Below are 19198 nucleotides of genomic sequence, written 5' to 3'. Positions count from 1 at the left end.
TGGAGCAATGAGATTTAGAGGGTACTGGAGTAATGGTTTGGAAGCTTCATTACATAAAAGAGAGTGAGTTAATCCCACCTCTGACACCTACATTCTGGAAAAATGATCAACATTCTTTCTAAGGGCTGCAGGGAAGTGGTATAATGTTTAAAGAAAAAAATAAACCACTCAGACAAACCAAAGTTATATTTTACCATCAAAGGCCTTATTATTGTCTTCGTTATCATTTGAATTACAGATATCTCATTCTCTCTTTGGCAAATTGAATAATTATATCAAAACTTTCAACAATGATCAGTGTATATTTGTATTTAAGCTAACATGATATAGACAAGCTCACATTTATGAAGTCTATTCATTTTTAAAGCATTAATTACAAGATTTCTTTCCCTAAGTCTGCCAATTATTTTCAAATAAATATTCAAGACTGATTTTAGTAAAAACATATAGTTCTTAAAATTTCACATAAAGTTATGTCTAGTTGTCATGGTTTTGGGGCAAGCAATTTGGTGTGTAGGTAACTTTGTTGTGGGAAAAAATTCAGATACTATAAATAGTATAATGTCTGTTGTCAACAATAGCGCAGTAATAAATATTAAAATCTGGTTGTCACATAAGATTAATGAGTGATTATTCAGGATTGAACACATGTTCAAACCATTTGGTCACAAAGTAGCCCATTAAAAGAGTGATGATATGAAACCAGATATAATCCAGAAGCAGTTAAAACATGGAAATATTTAATCTGTACATCATTTTAAAAATTATTATTCAGTATTCATAATTCAAAATTCTCATGTTTTATGCAGAAATCAGCAATTTGGCCAATCCTGTGTGAGAGACCTAAACAGTTTCATATGTTGTCCAGGTGTCTTGCTGAAAGTTATTCCTCAAAATATTTTTAAATATGTTATTATAGAAAAGCAATAATTAGTGTAAGAAAGTAGTAACTGACAGGTATTTCCCTCCTGCTGGCATTGTTATTTCTATTGATGTATGAGCCCTTTAGGAGTTATTTCAATTTCTCCAGAAGCATAGTATCAGTTGTAACAGATAATAAAAATAATCACAGTCACTAATTTTTTTTTTTTTGCATGTATCCTGTTCATGGCATACTCAATGACTCTATTTGCATTATCATCACCAAAAAAGAGACAAATACTTTTATTCTTTCCATTTTTAAAATGAAGAAGTTGAAGCTCAGACAGTTGAGTAATCCAGTTCACAAAGCTGTTGAAGGTCAGCCTGGAGTTTGAACCAGAGTCTGCCTCTTTGCTATGTGCCTTTCCATTTACATGATCTCAGAAGTCTAAACTCCATGGTCAGACCCTCAAACAAAGAGCATTAACATACCTGCTTACCTTTCCTGGCTTTCAAGTTCATTATCCATAAACTCAAGCTATAGATCAACCTTTTCTTAAAAATCAGAGAGCACGAGGACAATTTTAATTCATTCATGAATTATTATTATTATTATTATTATTATTATTATTGGCATTTTCTTAATGATTAGTCTGTGTTTCTAAACATCAGAGCAATGTTAAAAGTAGAAGGAAACAAAGTCTGGAACCCGTCTTCCGATTAGTATAGGACTCTCCTCTTCTTGACCCTTCTTAAAAGCCTGGCTTTGGATTAAATATACCTACTACTAAACTAGAATGTGCTAGCTTTTCTTTTTCTTTCTTTTTACTTCTTAGCATCCTTCTTACAATACTGATTCTTGACTTTGCCCTTCTTTTTGAACCTCCATGTCACGTAGCCAGGTCCTGATGCTCTTAGTCCCTAAAAGCTGTTGTTAAGCTGTTATTAAGACTATAGCTCTGGGTCTGTGGCCATAAGGGGATTGTGAAAGGAACCAAACTTTTTAATTCAATCTTGTCTGTTTTAGTAAAGCTGGCTCAGGTGCATGCTAAATTTATATTGTAAAATGTTTATTATGTAGGTGGGTAGGGGATCGTTGGTGGCTTATTGATGTCATCAAAGACCTAGGCTCTTTCTTCTATCTTTCTGCATGCCATCCTCAGGTCACAAAATAGATGCGGCTATTCCAGAGATTACTCATAGACACAGCAACATCTGGCCAGACATTGCTTTGTAATTAGGAAGTAAAACCTTTCCCATAAGTCTCCTGACTGACTTCCACTTAAGTTCCAGTCTGCAGTCAATGCTCATAACCTAGCTGTAAGGGGGACTGATAAATCTAATACCTGATATTTTAAGACACTCTAGCAGAAGTGAACTCTTGAAAAAGAAGAATATGGAGGGAGGAAAGAGTTGAGTGCAGACAACCAAGTTAACTTTCAACTCAGCCGATTGCCCCAGAAGCAGAAACTTCATAAGTATTTACATTTTTTGAGCCACAATATCTAAGGCAAATAGAGCTGCTTTTGGGTTAGACCTAGACAAAGATATATATATTTAGTCATTTCTAAATAAGCAGTCTCAAAGAATTTTAATTAAGAGATTGATTAAACTAAAAAGTATCCATAGTCAGAGCAAATGGAAATATTTCTCATATTTGGTAAAATCAATCGGCATTAATAAATTGGCCTTTATTACCAGTTAGGTTAATTTTCATCATTATCTGGTGGTATTGTGTTTTGATTTCAAGAGTAATCCTAAGGTTACAACCTAGGAGCCAACATGTCCACATTGTCTGGTAAAAGTTTAACTTGACATAGATGAATATGTCAGCAATGTTGTTGGGTTTTCCCAAATGAAACAAAAAATTTTACATCGCCGGTAATGCTGAAAATACAGCATAGGACATCTTTATGTGAACTAGAACTTTATTTGACCTTTTACAGGTTGAGATAAGCATCAGCAGCCAGGAGACAATGACTCGTTTCTGATAAGCAAGGATAATTTTCACACCTGTCTTTTGAAAAACCTTGCGCTAAGAGTCTAGGGTCCTGGCAAAAAGACACCCTAGTCTAATTCTGAAAGCCCTTCAAAGAACAAGATCACACTTGCAGGCTGAGGGGCTTTAGTTTCATTGAAAGAAGGAGCATTGTAACATTGTACCAAAACTCCACAGTTACCATTGCTGGCAAAATATTCATCTGAACCTCAAACCCCTTCCTAGTTAGTAGTAGATGAGGTTATCTTGAAACAGAACTTTAAAATTGAAATTTGACCTGAAATATAAATTGTAACAGTAAGTCTTTCTATTTCCTTCTCTCTCTCTCTCTCTCTCTCTCTCTCTCTCTGTATATACCTATATACCTAGATATATAGACATATCGTGATGGCTATTTAGAAAGAATATTGTTTATAAAATATTTAACACCCAAAAGTTCAGGCTACGCATAAACATATGAGGTTTTTTTAAAAATATTTGTAATGCCGATTTGTCTTTTAAAGTTGCTTTGGTATTTGGAGACAAACAGCTTAGCTATCTTTTGTTAACTATCGAGCGTCTGTCAAACTCAAGGATGAAACAGAATTTTTTTCTGTGTTTGTAAGCAAGTTTCCTGAAGCCACTTGATTTTTTTTTTTTTTGGTAGTCCTTAGTCTATTAGCAAACATTTAAATGTATTCTACCTTAGGAAGCTTTCGACTGTGAAATTAACCTATCCCCAGCCTTGTTTGAGTAAGACCAGGTGTTTCATAATTTCCCTCCTACCCACACACAAAAAAATCCCTTAGGAAAGAAGGGAGGAAGTGAGACTTTTGACATTTATGCAGTGAAAAAAAGAGCATCGATAAACAATCCAAAAATGACCAGAGGCTTTCTACCAAAAAACCCGGTGAAAATGATCTAATAAACCCTAACTTTTTAAATGCAACACAAGACTCATCTCCCTTTCTTGCTTAAAACATAAAGCACCCCCCCTTCTCATATTTAAACAACAGCTATCAAAGATTTAATGATTGCACTATTGGACACAGTTCAAACAATATAGGCAGGAAAGAATGTACAGCTGTCAAGGAACCGACCCAGTCAGAAGTGCCCCAGACAAATCGCTGTACATCATCAGCTGGTTTTAATTAACAGCAGACTCTGAGCTGTTTTTTTTTCCCTCTCTTTCTTCAGTACTTTAAACAAAGTGATTTGTAGTGTTCTGTCTTATATAGTATCTACCCCAGTGGAAACGAAGGATGTTCATGGAAATAACTTGAGCCAAGGTTCAAAGCAGATTAGAAAATCTAAAGGATACCTTGAGATTTTTATCTTGGCCCTGGACGAAGAATGAGTTAAGCTTATTCATTTTCCCTCCTGAGGGGCTGAGTCTCTTGTGAAGTGAGGTTACATGGTTATTATTATACTAGGTTGTTATTAATGATAATCTACTTTTAAGGACATTTTTATCCTGTAGTTAATGAAAAAAATATTTTATGTTGCAAGCAGCCACAGTCAAGAGAGATTTTTTTTTGAGCTTTATTTAATGGAAGACTTCCTCAGCTTGCCCAATGAGCATATGCTGCTGTTGCTACTAAATAATAAAAATATTATTGATAGAAGTTACCTTAGTAGTCATACAGGCTAATCCTTTTATTATATAGATGAGGAGACATGCCTGCTCTATATTAATATTTGCAGAATAAATGAATGAGACAAATGCCTTGAGATACAATTTTCCCTGAGGTCACAGGGCCTGGTGCTGAGAATGTCACAGACTTCATGTAAATGACACCCATGGAGGAAGAGAGCTTAAACTGATTAGAAAACATTTAACACATTGATATAAAAGATCACGTTAAGACCTAACAAGCCCAGTTCTCAATGCTGTAGTGACAATCGGATGATTGGGGAAATCTAAATTAAAACCCACTACCCCCAAATCACCATGAATATTTTGAACCACTTAATTTAATGCACTTCATTTGTGAATTAAATACTGTTCATCACAGCACTTTTTTTCCCCCTATGAGACTAGCCATTTCTGGCCCATGGAAAGACAGTGCAATAAAGTGGCCAAGGTCACGGGCTATTAATCCAGTCTGCCTGGATCCAAATCCCGAACTTACCATTTGCTTGTTAAGTAAACTCAGATGAATTATCTGGCTCTCAATGCACTTTCTCCACCTGAAAACTGGGGCAAAACTAGTATCCCCTTCCTAGAGTGGTTTTGAGAATTAAATAAGTTATTGTGCATAAAGATTAGACTGTGCCTGGTACACGGTAAGTTCTATAGAAATGCTGGTTATGTTGATCTTCACTCTTCCTGATCCGATTCTCCACAGTGTGATGCCCGAGATCCAGCACATTCTCTGTGACACGTCGCTGATCTGCAAATTATTTTGGCTTTAATACTCACTATGGTGGTTTTGACGTCTTTTGAGACAGAAGAGAGTTGGAAATAGTCTTCAAATTTCAATAAAACACACTGGTATTTTTAAAAGAAATAGCCAAGATGACATACACATCTACAAAGTATCACCTCGTGACGCTTTCTGAATCAGAACGGGGGCCCAGAAGGGCACTGCCCTGCTCCCAGGAGGTATTGGGGATACTCACATAAACTTGACTCCACACTGAGGTTGCTCCGGAAAATGAGTTCATAGAGTATAGACAGTATACACTCAAACTCATCTTCCAGTAATAGATTCCCACTGCTTCAGAACAGCTGTAAACGCGATATTCTGGTTAATTGCATAATTTGGCAGAGAGATTACACATATTTCGTACTGGGCGTATCAAGCTTTGATTCCAAAACCGTGACCCATGGGCCAAATCAGGCCCGTGCCTACTTTTGAGCTAATAAAGTTTTTACATTTTTAAAGGATTGTAAAAATAACAAAGAATATGCAACAGAGGCTGTTTGTAGCCCACAAAATCTAAAATATTTACTATTTGACCCTTTAGAGAAAAAAATGTGTTGACAGCTGAGTTTGGCTATAACAAAATACATCTAACATACGAGCCTCGCGGAGCATAATTTAATCCTTTATGATTCAGAAGGCACTTCTGACTCTTGTAATATCCCAGTTTCGAGATTATGAACATCAGTTGCAATAGGACTAAACAGTGGTTAAAAGTGTCAATTCCAAAATCAGACTGCCTTTGTTCAAATCTAGGCTCTACCACTTATTAAGTGTGAGATCTTTATCGAATTACTTAATCTTCCTCAGCCTTGGTTTTCTCATCTGTAAAAAATGAGCATTATAGTAGCCGCCTTATCCGGCTGATGTGAGGATCAAAGGAGATAATGCACGCAAAGCTCTTTGCACACAGGGACGTTCCTTCACTGTTAGTTGTTATTCTACCTCTCAGCAAAAAGAGTCTGATTTTTTGAGCTTCCTGGTATTTACATGTGTGTGATTGGAAGCTGACGACAATAGTCAGCCTGCCAGGCTGATCTATACAGTTTCCTGACTCTAATTACTGGCACATTAGACGTGCCATATGTGGCCGTCACACATAAATGGAGTGTGAAAAGATTGGGAGAGGACGATAATCCTACAACATTCTACACTCATATTTACACCTTCCTGCCATGCATCCATTCCGGCACTGGTTAGCTACATGTGAGGTGCAAACATTTCTGTACCTTCTAGGATCCATAGAGCCCTCCATGACTTTAAAACTACTGTCTGGCTCTTAAGAGTTAGCTTGATCGTGGTGATCATTTCACAAGGTCAAGATGCACACTTTAAGTATACACGATGTTTGTCAAGTATACCTCAATAAAGCTGAAAAAATACTATACGCTATTAAGAGGGTACTCACAAAGAGGTTTTGAAGTGATGCTTAAATAATAATGTAAAGTCAACAAAGAAAAGAAAAGAAAATTGTACTTCCAGCAAAAAGGAAAAAAAAGAAATTAAAAAAAAATTACCTTGTAGTCATAGAGGCAGGTTGGTCCATTTTGCATCCACTGCAATTCTTGGCTGGGAGCCAGCAACGAAAGCCACGTCTTTAATTCAGATGTTGGAATGGAAGAGCTGTGTAACATATAACATGAGTGAGGAATGAACTTTTATTTGTAGAAGCCTCAGATTTGGGGAATCATCTGTTATTACAACATAACTTTGCAAAGTCTGATTTGGGCAGTGACCTAACAGGAAAGTCTATTTCTGTAGGGTTTTCTGATAGATCTGGATTCTTCGTGTGCCCCATTTTTAAAGGCAAAAAGAAAAATTCCCTGAGGTTTGTGATTTGAAAGGCATGAGGCCCATTCAGGAAACGTAAACTCTCGAGTTTTAAATTATACTGGAAAAGTGTTTCTTTATCCGTATTCGAAGGTTCTTACATGCTGACTTCTATGTTTAAGGGTCAAAAAGTCTGAATTTTCCTTTAGGCTTACATGACAAATATTTCCTTTTAACACTTCAATAAAAATATATATATATATATATATGTTCTATATATAGAGAGAAATTTTCCATAGATCTAAAAGGCTGACAAGCAAGACAAAATTTCCACCAAATATTGGAAGTCGGCCTCCCAGATGCAATGGTCGTGTGAGGAAAGCAGCTCTTTTTTTACAAGGGTTCGAAGCCCAATTAAATTTCTCCATCTCTCGAAATGGTTTTTGACCAAGGGTAAAAGTGTTGCTGTTCTGTTGAAATAAGAGTGGACTGTGACTTAGAGGAACTCCGGGATAAACCATCTGAGCCTCGTGCATCCTCAGGTATAACATCAAAGGGCCTTAGATTTGGAGGAAGATGAAGAGATCTTCCCTTCTACTTGGTTTCTCAGAGAAAACATAAGTGCAATCTATACTATTTCTTCCACGCGATTTTAGTTAATACGCAAAACCTCGGTGGGAAATTGCTTTAAAATGATCTCATTGACCAAGAACTGTCATTTTATTAATTGAGTTGAAGAACTTTGATAGCTAAGGGCCGTAGGCTTAGATGATGAATGCATGTTTCCTTAAAAATGTGTTCCTCTGTTTCTTTCTTCACGCAATCCTAGGAAAACGGGAAGGGGGGATTTTGTCGAACACGCATGCTGTTTCGCACATGCCGTAGCTGCCACAAAATGCTTGTTTTCCACTTCTTAGGGCAGTCACCTGAGCTTGCAACACTGCCTTATCACCGCCATTACAGATTTCATCCTTGTGTCTGGAATCGGTTAACAAAATGGGTACAAATTTGTCCAGTTATTAGAAGCACTCAACTCTCCATCCTCAACATGGAAAACACCATTCTTGGAGAACTCTGTGTAGTTTCCATTGAAATTCCAGCCTGATTGACTGGTCTTGATACAATTCATCAAATGCATGTGTTAGCTCTGCTCTTGTTGTTCTGGAAATGCTTCTTTGGCCCAGCGGTGACATAGATCCATAACCCTTATCTCTTCTATTTCATCCTCTAGTCAGAAATTACAGCTAGGAGAAGCAATTAATAATAACGGAAATATGAACTATTTCTTTGATGATTGGTGCCGGCGTAGCGCAAACAGTAGCCTCACTGGGAAGGGCACTTCCTGAGGAGGTTCTGGGGTCTCTGCTACCCCATCTGCCTCCTGGGGATTCCTCATTTTGTTCATCTCACATTTTGTGCATCTCCATGTCCCCCAGAACTGGAGAACATCCTCCTCACACACCTCTCCCCAGGAAGATTACTCCCAAGAAATTTCTAGAACACTGTGGCCAGTTTTCTAGTTCCCCCACATTAGGGCCTGTCCCAACCATGAGGACCCTTCGTCACAACAGGAATTGTGATCATTTTCTCCTTTTTGGTTATAAGCCAGTCCAACACGTTAAAATCATCAGATGAAGACTTTTTTATGCATCTTCTTTTGCCTTTTTGGGGTCTCATAGAGACGCAGGCCAGGAACTTCACATCTTTTTAAGTATATGTAATTCTCACAATGACTCGGAAGGTAGGTGCCATTATTGTCATGATTTTGAACAGGTGCGGAAACTGAGGCATTTGTCTGAAGGTCGCACAACCAGTCGGCAGAGAGCAGCTGTAGGATTCCAGAGTCATCACAGTTCATCACTTCTCCCCCAGATCCCTTCTTGGTTATTCGTTTCATCCATTTTAATCTCTTCCTTTACATTATTTTGAGCCCTGTCAGATCTTCTGTCTGTTTCATGGAATCTCATTTCTTCCCTCTCTTCCAAAGGGTCTCATAAATTTCAATCCCTTTCCTGCATTGGTTCTTTTATCCAACCGATATTTACTAAATGCCTACTTTTCACACGGCCTTCTACGCAACATGGCCCTCTACGATTCATGTTGAACATTGACAAGCAGATACATACTGCTGACAACCACGGTAAAAACAGAGTCAAGTTGTCATACTGGCAAAGGGTCAAATCGAAGACTTTATACAAAAGATGAGGTGCCGAAGGAGTCAGGTTGGATTTTTAACTATGTTCCTAAGCGGAAAAAGTGAGTCTGTGTAATTTTCTCCATTCTCCTTGGCAGGATATCCAGTAGTTGCCCTTAGCCCATAAATGGGTCACATCTCTAGACCATCTGTGACCACTGTGAAGTTAGTGGCTTGGGCTGGGGGTGCGCAATGGACGGTGGGTCTGCCAGGGGTAGAGACTGAATCAATCTTTAGCCCTAAAGTGTTTTTCTAGAAATAGCCTCTTTAAAACCATGATGTGTACCACATCTCATGCATCTTCCTACATAAATCCCTGTTTGTCTCCCTAGGGACCTGTTTTTATGCCCACGTTTCATTTAGGAATATTTGATTTTATTGTAGAATACCTGTGTCTTATCTTACGGGGCATACTGCATTTCCGAAGGCAATATTTCAATAATTTGACAACCTGGTGCCACTTATATTGAAATATCCTCAACTCTAGGAGAAGCTCTGGGATTTTTGTTTTCAGTTTCCAACATTTTAGTTTTTTTCCCCAACATTTTTAAATGAAAATCAAAAATACAAAAAGTGGGATGAATTGTGCAGAAAATACCCACAATCACTGCCGAGATTCTATATCCAAGAATTGGCTGTATTTGCTTCATTATATATCCATCAAAGTATTCATCTTTCCATCCATCAGTCCATATTATTTTTGATGCATCTTGAAGCAAGTTGCAGACATGAATGCACTTCATCTGTAAACATTTCCACATGTATATCATTACAAAGATATTTATTTATGTATTTTAAGGAAGAAAATGCCTGCAATGAAATGCATATATCTTACATGCACTCTTCTAAAATCTTTTATAAATATATATAGGTATATAGTGCAACCCTTTTCAATATATAGAACAAGACCATCACACCACATAGTTCTCTCATGCTCCTTCCCAGTCTCCACATACTCAGAGGCAAACACTTGTTCCTTTTACTTTTACTTGTACATGAAATAATAATTTCCAAAAGGAAAGTAATTCGGAGTTTACGTCTACTACCGTTGGAATTTGGAGATGAGTCATGGATGACTACCTGGAATACAAATTTCTCATAAAAGGAAGCTCACACTTGCCTCATATCCAGACTAATTGCATTTGGTCTTTCTTTAACTGGATGTTGTTTTTCCACCGCTGGCCAATGGTTCATCCATCTTTCTGTGATTTCTAAAGCTCCTTCAACAAATCTCAAGGAAGTTAAGACTGGCACTCCGGGCTCCTCCTGTTTGTTTTACAGCTTCCATTTTGCAATTAAAGTTCCATTTAGCTTTGGACATGGTCTTGTTGTTGGGCACCAAGTGTGTGCCGTGCACAGAGATCACTTGTAACAAGCTGACACTGGAGATTTTTCTGCACTCACTCATCACGTTTCTTGGCACCACTGAGCATTGCTCATTTGACACGGGGTGCTGTAGAATGATAGGCGCACCTGCTTACGCTATACTGCACAATGCTTAATTCACGTCCAGTCGTTAGTCATATGGCACATGCTTCTGACTAAGCTGATTTTGTGTGTGTGTCACAGGATGCCATACAGTGGAATGACCTTTTGCAACATGAGCTGGTACATTCCTCTGTAATCAGTGAATTTTTGTTGGAGATATATATATATATATATATATATTTTTTTTTTGCTTCAGGAATCTGCCAAAGAAAAGTAGGAATGAGAAAAGGAAATTTGTAGTGGAGTGCTCCCAGCGCAATGAATAAGAGAGCTGACCAGAAAACTGTGACCATGGGTGCCAGTTGTGCAGTTGTCATTGAGATGTCGTTGGGAAAAAGTATGAGAAGGGGGAGGGGCACTGAGAACATCTCTGTGACTTGCCTCCAAAGACCTTGCAAATATTCCATCAGCAGATACAGAGGAATCCTTTGAACAATGAAAAGCAGAACACGAAGCAAGGTGTTCTTAGAATTCTCAGGCTACTTTGCAGATATATTCCGTGGTGTGGTTCACAGACTAAAAAGGCCAACCCTGTTGTTCTCACCTGTAGCCTGACAGGTGAAGACAGGTTCTCAGTCCTCACTGGGTACTCCAGAGCATAGGGCAAGGATAACATAAGAATGATAAAAATAATTGCTAATATTTCTTGGTGCTTACCATAGCTATTAGACTCGTAGCGGGGAACAGAAGGCCCACCATCAATTTGTGGAAACTGGGGAGAATTTAATGAAAGTACTATTTATAGATGTGTAAGCTTGGGAAACTCATAAGGAATAGGAAAGCACCCAAGACTAGCAGTCTCTGGGTCTGAAAGAGCAAGGAGAAAGGGTGCTGTCTTCAGGTCCACTGAGACCTGGCACCGCAGAGAAGGGACCGTCCAAGATGAGTTATGACCATGTGACCCGGGAAGGCAAGGAAGGAGGGGAGAAGAAAAGAAGGTCCCGGCCCCCCTGTTTCCTCTTCTTGCAATCTCTTGCCAGAGGACGAAGTGGCCCAGGCAGTGCAGTCATGGCCCAGGGGCAGCCAGCAGGGCAGGGCACTCGGGAGAATGGCTATGAGATGGGAAGGAGCCCACTGAGAATAACTAGCACCCAAGGCAGGGCCACTTCCTGTTGGTCCCAGGCTGCGGGCAGGCCATTCTCACCTCCTGAGATAAGAGTCCTCCGAGATCATTTCAAACATCTCGTTGGACCATTAGACCCGGCGAGTTGACTGTGATCCACATCTCGTCTGGGAATGTCCACATCCGCCCGAGACCAGCACAGAGAACCCCTTTGCAGCTCTGACTGCTTTGTTCTGGAAACCTTCATATCAGTGGAAAGAGTTTAGAGGGTTCTTTGCATGAGTCTGCACATCCTAGGAGACCCCAGGGCATATTTCCAAGTAAGATCACACTCACGGGTTCCGGGAGTTAAGACGGCAGCCTATCTTTTCAAGGCACATGGTTTAAGCCACAACAAAAAGCAAGTGTGGGGGTTTCAGTAAGTGAGTCTGGAATTGGCGTCGCGCCCTAGAAGGTGACTTTGAAAGATTCACCTTTCCATATTTGTCCTGGTGGGAGCCCAGCTGAGAACAGACTCCAGTGCCAGCTTCTTGGGGGGTCCTGACAACTGGAGGAACCTAAGAGCAGAAAGGCAGCTGTGACTGGGGTGAACGGGGGGTGGGGGGACCCTCTCTGCCCACACAGATCCAGGATGGACCCCCACATGCCTCAGGACACAGCAGCCCATCACTTGGGGGTGAGGGAGCTCGTCTCTCCATGTGGGCTCAAGCTGCCGCCCCTGGTCTAAGGCACTGGGGGCTTCTGCACCTCTTTCTTGCACTGCCCAGATATCTTCCACATGTTGTATTTTATTTTATTTTATTTTTTACTATATTGATTGGTTACATATGCCCATTCCGTGGGGATGGATATCATCTGAGACATCTGACACACTCTTAGCTCACCTGAAAAAGCTTGGAAAGGCCAGAGACCTGGAAGTCAGACGTGGGCAGAACCATGTTAGCTCAGGGAAGACAGAATGTTACCGTGCTCCCCAGGTGGAAATGCACTCCACCGGGAACTCCATTTTCTACGGAGGGATGGGATTGAGAAATGATTCAGAGTCTGAAAGATCTGCTTTTCAATCTTGGTATTACAGGACTCAGAGGAATTTGCTTGAGCTCCCCAGGCCACACCTTCCTCATCTGTAAAATGGATCTAATACCAGCACCTACCACGAAGGGTGGCTCTGAGAACTGAATGAGATAATGAATTTAAAACATTGTGTGTATCACGCTCGGTACTGGCTAAGGATTCATTGTTGCATCCCTAACGATCACGCTTATCATTTTACACCACGTACACACATGCCTAGCGATGTGTGTGCACCCAGTGAAGCTGTTACTGAGCATCTGGGGAAGAAGCGAAGCAAGGAAATGGGGACGCGTGACCCTCTCGTCCATTCGGCTTGCGGGCTCACCTGCACAGCTCCCCAGCCAACTCCACTACCCACCGGGTTGCTCTGCAAACTGGGGTGGGGAAAAGGCAGCGTCAGATCTTTGGGGCATGTCGGCTTCCTCCACCACCCAGGCAGTCCCATCATGAGTTGATTTAGGGAATGTCTTTAATGTGGCCTCCAGGATCTCTAAACCCTTTACGGAGTGGATTTCTTCAAGCTGCTGCTCTCAAGACTCTTTTAACTCCAAAGTCGAGTTTTATTTGTTTCCCTGGACTTGCCAAGTGAGCTGTGTGAATGGGAAGGAAGCGCCTACTGAAGTGAGCCGCGAATGGTATCAGCGGAGTCTGTGTGATTTACTTCTGTGATACGGCCAGCCCCGAAGCCGGTGTTACCAGGATACAGAGCACAACACTTACCTAACACTTAATTATACTGCTGGATCGTCGTCACCTCCATAACATTTTGTTATTAGAAGATTGTAATTCTTAAATTGTAATACCAAGATCGAATACTTCTAATTTATAAGAAAGTTTATACATTGAAAAAGGTAAGTGCCTTTGTTTGCTTTTGATCAGTGAAGAAAATGATGTTCATGTAGTTTTAATGACAACGAATGAAGAAAATAGGAGTTTGAACACTGCATCCACCTGCCTACTCATAATATGATTTTAAACAAGTTCATTGTTTTATCTGAACTTCCATTTGTTGACCTTGGGATGACAATATATATTTTTCAAGGTCATTGCAAAGAAGAAATTAGGTAGTGTACATAAACCACGGTGCTTGGTAAACAGTAGATGATCTTAGCTAAAGTCAGCATCAACCTTAAATAACATCTCTGTTCTTCACAATCCTAGGACCTAGGCAGGGGTAAGCAAATTTTCTGAGGGCCAGACAGTCTTTTAGATTTTGCAAGCCATACGAACTTTGTCACAGCTATTTATCTCTGCCTTCGTATCGCGTAAACAGCCATAGACATTACTTACATGCACGAATGTGACTGTGTTCCAATAAAACTTTATTTATAAAAACAGACAGCGGGCCTGATTTGGCCGACGACCCTTGACCTAGAATAAAAAGTTACATGGGTTATTATAAATGACAACATCTAGTAGATAAACCTTTATTCATCTTTTAATATTTTAGTTTCAACCCTCCCTCTTCTGTGAAACTTTTCCTCCTTGACAACGCTGGGCAGACTTAGGCTCCTGTGATCTTTGCCCTTTGGACATATCACATGACAGCCACCTATCTTCTGACTGTGAGGAGAATGCAAGCTCCATTTCCCAGCAGTCTGTGAGGTCTCGGAAGTCAGCGGCTATGTCGTTTCATCTTTCTCAAATATTTTAAAAGCTAACATAACAATACTTCTCGCCTCCTCAGAGGATTAAAAAAAAAATAGTGAAAAGACATAAACTGAAGTTGAGGGGATTTTAACTAGTCAGTGGTTCTCAACTGGGGGCGATTTTGTCCTTCGACGACATTCGACAATGATGGAGACATTTTAGGGTGTCATGACTGGAGGGGTGTGCTATTTGCATCCACGAGGTAGAGAGCTGAGAAGCTGTTTAACATCCTACAATGCATAGGACAGCCTCTCACAAAAGAGAATTGTCCGGCCCCAAACATCAGAGGTTCTGAGGCCGAGATACCCTAAAGTAAAAAAAATGAAGCATTTTATTGGTGCAAATCATGTGCCAAGCACTTTACAGTTTATACAGAGAATCAAATGATATTATGAATGTAAAGGGAGTCTGCATAAATCGCTCAGTCTGTGTAAAAGTAAAGTATTTTCTGTCAGTGAACCAATCCTGAAGTGCCAACACCATGTAGGCCTAATTCTGGAACATTCTTCAGTTTATCTCACCCAAATCCCCCACTTCAGTTTAAGCCCTCTTCCCATCACTGTCTGCTCAGCGGGAATAGGAGTGCCTTTGGCCACCTTTCAAATGCGGGGGACGAAGGAGCCACACCTCAGTCTGCTTGTCTGTAGGCGAAGTTATCAAATTCCTTTCAGCTTTTTCTCTGGGTCCTATGTTTGAAGCCTTTAATTATTTTGTTTTTGTTTTTGTTTTTTTTTTACAAAGATTCCCCTGTGGATTTTCTCCTAGTTTGTGACACAGCTTCCATGAAGGTTTTAACCCCAAAGGACTTCCAGTCGATCTTCTCCCTCCTGGACGGAATCACCCCACGGTCTTTGCGAGCCGAGTTGGCTGTCCACTTACGTTCACGTACACACGTGTGTCGCTCTTCCTGCTGAAAGGCTCGGCCCACTTTCTTCTGTAATGTGAGCGACTGAACTGGAAAGTTGTGGTGGCTGCTGATTTGGGGGGAATGTTCTAAGACACCTAGGGGTAGATGAGGATGCTTCATTAGGTGTCGGCCCGCTCCGACTGCGGGAGACATAGGCGATGACTTCCTTCATTTGGTCATGTTATGGATTGGATTATGTCCCCCCAAAAAACGACACGTTGAAGTCCTAACACCCAGCACCTCAGCGTGTGACCTTCTTTGGAGACAGAGTTTTGCAGTAGTCAAGTTACAATGAGGCCATTAGGTTGGCCCTAAATCGATAGGACTGTGTCCTTATAAAAAGGGGAAATTGGGACACAGACAGACACACCCATGGAGGAAAGATGAGTGAAGACACACATGGGGAAGGTGGCCATCGATAAACCAAGGGACAAGTTGAGAAGCCTGGAACAGGTCGTTCCCTGGAGCCTTCAGAGGGAGCGGGGCCCTGCTGACACCTCACTTTTGGGCTTCCGGCCTCCAGAGCCATGGGACAACATATCACTCAGCTTGTGGTGCTTCGTTGCAGCAGCCCCGAGAAGCCAGCTGCCGTAGCTTCCGCCACAGACACACTAGCAGGAATTCATGACCACCTCGGAACGTTTCTGCCAATGAATGCTCACCACATTCCTCTGCAGAACAGATGTCACCCGTGGTCCCCTCGCTTCTCTGCAGCTTGTCTGAGATGCTACCTGTGGCTATGGTGGTCGCTTCCTGCACCTCCTGGCTAATAGCGTTCTCTGACCACGGCATGCACATATGGAAAAGGCCAGAAAGTTCCGGAGTGACCCCTAGTCCAAGGAAGGAGCAGCTGTGAGTAAATACTTCGGGTCACTTGGAGTGGGGTTCCACACAATTCCTCAGAACTTCCCCAACAGCCTGAGCCCCGTTTGCCCATCATGGAACCTACTCATTAATGTATCTCTTCTTAGCTTCCCACCACTCACTTCTTCACTTCCCCACTCCCTCGCAGTGCAAATAAAATACTTGGCCCCAAACCTTGTCTTGGATCTGTCTCAGAGGAACTTCGCCTAAGGCAGCCTGCAATGGGAATGTGAGCGACCGGAGCTGGGATCGGAGAGCCATCCTCGGAGCTGAAAACTGAAGGAAAGGAAGAGAGAGCAGCTAGGTACCTGGAGTCCAAGGAAAGGATGAGCTCCGTGTCCGAGGGTTAAGATCAAGAGTCAAAGCCCAAACCTGAACAGACACTCAATAAGATTCAGAGGTCCCAGCCAGAGACACATGACTGCTCGGAATTGTTATAATCCAGGTGGGTGGCCATTCCTGTGTTCACTTAGGACCCATGCCAGAAACTAGGCTATGAACTACAGGCACAAGAGGAGATAAGACACAGTTCCTGAGCTCAAAGAGCTCACCCTTTTTACAGAAGAGACCAGGGGATAAAAAAAAAATGTAATTTAAGAGCCATGAGACAAATGCTAATTGGGACCCTGAGGAACCCGGGATGGAAGGAAGCTGGAGAGTCTCTTTCTTAAGGGCTATATATGCTGTGTTAAGGAATGTACGTCTCTCTCCAGTAGCAAGCAGGGCTGGGTTCATGGCCATGAGACCCTCCCAGTCAAACAAGGTCCTGGGCTTAGAGGAGCCCCACACTTGAGGTAATACTCTTCCGTTACCATCTTGAGAGTCTTAGTTTTGCACCAGGCCATCAGAATGATGTATCCAGGTCTAACAATAAGGAACTTAGAAATGATACCCTAAAGAGTAGTTTTAAGCCAGGTCTATGGCATGAGTTGGAAATTTCTAAGGAAGACAGTGCTGATGGGTGGAGCTGGACACCAATGGCGGTTGCTCCATGTGGGTGATTTTGAGGAGTTAAAGAGCCAGTCAGAACCTCTGCTTTCAATTATAGTGGGTATGGAGGCAGTCAGGCATTTTAATGTTTCATTCATTCATTCAATATGCATGAACTTTTTCAAACTCTTCAATATATTGACACATTACACAATAATATTTATTATAAAGTGAATATCCATGTGTAAGTCATGTCCCTCTGGTGAGAGTCAAGGGAATTGAATCAATGCCCTCTATCCCTGCCATAAATTACGAAGCATTTTTTCCACCCTTGAGTGTAATTCTTTCAACGCCTCTCTGAGGAAGGCATTGCTACCCTCGGTTCACAGATGATAAAACCTAAGCTCTGGGAGGCTGTGGGTTACTCAGGATAAATCTAGGCTTACTCAGGGGCCCTCATGGTAGGAGTTGAGAGCCAAGACTCACAGGCAGGTCTTTCTCTCCAAGAGCCCTGTTCACCTCTCTACTGCTGCCTCCCTAAGTCATCCTTTCACTTTGGTGACTTCTGTGTCACTGCCTCTGAATACAAGGACTTCTTAAAGCAGTTGCTGTATTTTCTAGACTTACAGGGCAATTTTTTTTTTTTTTTAATCTCCTTCTTGATCGGCCTTTGGATTCTGAACCTCTGTGGGAGGTGCAGCATTTTCCCATGGGCCAGGGTTAGGCACAGGGAGAGGCTCGTCCCCATTGACCATGAAGCCAACTCTCCTATCAGGGGCTGCTGAGAGTCACCTAAGTGGTGTTCTTGTACTTCTATCTTGTCCTGAGGAATATTTGCATGTGTGTACACATGTGTGCTCGTGTGCGTGCATGCGCGCACGTGCACACACACACACACACACACACACACACACACACACACACACACACAGCATGGTCTCAGGGGAGGCTGACCCACCCCAGCTCCAGGGGGGCCTGACTGGTCTAAGCATAACCTGCTCTAGTCTTGCTGTGATTGGTTTAGGAATGGGCATGTGACCCAGTGCTGGCCAATGAGATATGAGGGGAAGTTTTTTCTGTCTTAAGAGTCAATAAACATTTCAGACTCCCCCTTCCCCCAATTCCTCTATCTAGCCTTTTATCCATACAATTAACAGCCACCTGAGTGACCCTGGGTAAGTCACTAAAAAATAACGCATGGAATATTTTCATATGTAGTATTTCATGTTTTCTTTTTCAAGAGAGTTGAAATTCACAAACATAAAATTTACCACTTTAAAAGTGAACATTTCAGTGACATTTACTACATTTGGAACATTGTGCGACTACCATTTGTATCTAGTTCCAAAACATAATCACCCAAAAAGAAAACTCTGCCTGTTAATTATTATTCCTCATTTGCCAGCCTCTGACAACCACTAACCCGTGTCTGTTTCTGTAGGTTTACCTATTTGGGGCATTTCATACAAATGGAATTATACGACATGTAACCTTTTGTGTCTGGCTTCTTTCATTTAGCATAATGTTATCGCAAGTGTCAGTGCTTCATTCCTTTTTGTTGGGTGTGTAATATTTCACTGCCTATGTATTCATCCTTTTATCTGTTGATGGACAGCTAGGTTATTTCCACCTTTTGGCTACTGTGAAGAGTGCTGCTGTGAACGTGCATTTACATGTATTTGTTTGAGTACCTGTTTTCAATTCTTTTGATATATACGTAAGAGAGTAAGAGAGGAATTACTGAGTCATGGGGTAATTATAACTTGGTGAGGAACCGCCAAATTGTTTTCCACAGCAGTTGTATCATTTTACGTTCCCACCAGCGATGTACGCACACCATCTTGTTTTGCCCATGATGCCCACCAAAGGAGGTCGGGTTATTTTATAAAGGATGATACTGAGACTCAAGGATCTAAAATCATTTGTTCCTCTCAGTTTGTCAAATGCCAGAATTTGATTCCACGTTTTTGATCAAAAGTCCCACTCCTTTCCA

Source organism: Pteropus medius, unplaced genomic scaffold (genome assembly GCF_902729225.1).
Source record: "Pteropus medius unplaced genomic scaffold, Ma_sr-lr_union100, whole genome shotgun sequence".
Classification (NCBI taxonomy): Eukaryota; Metazoa; Chordata; class Mammalia; order Chiroptera; family Pteropodidae; genus Pteropus; species Pteropus medius.
The sequence above is the reverse complement of the archived record's forward strand: the minus strand, read 5'-3'. Positions refer to the sequence as shown.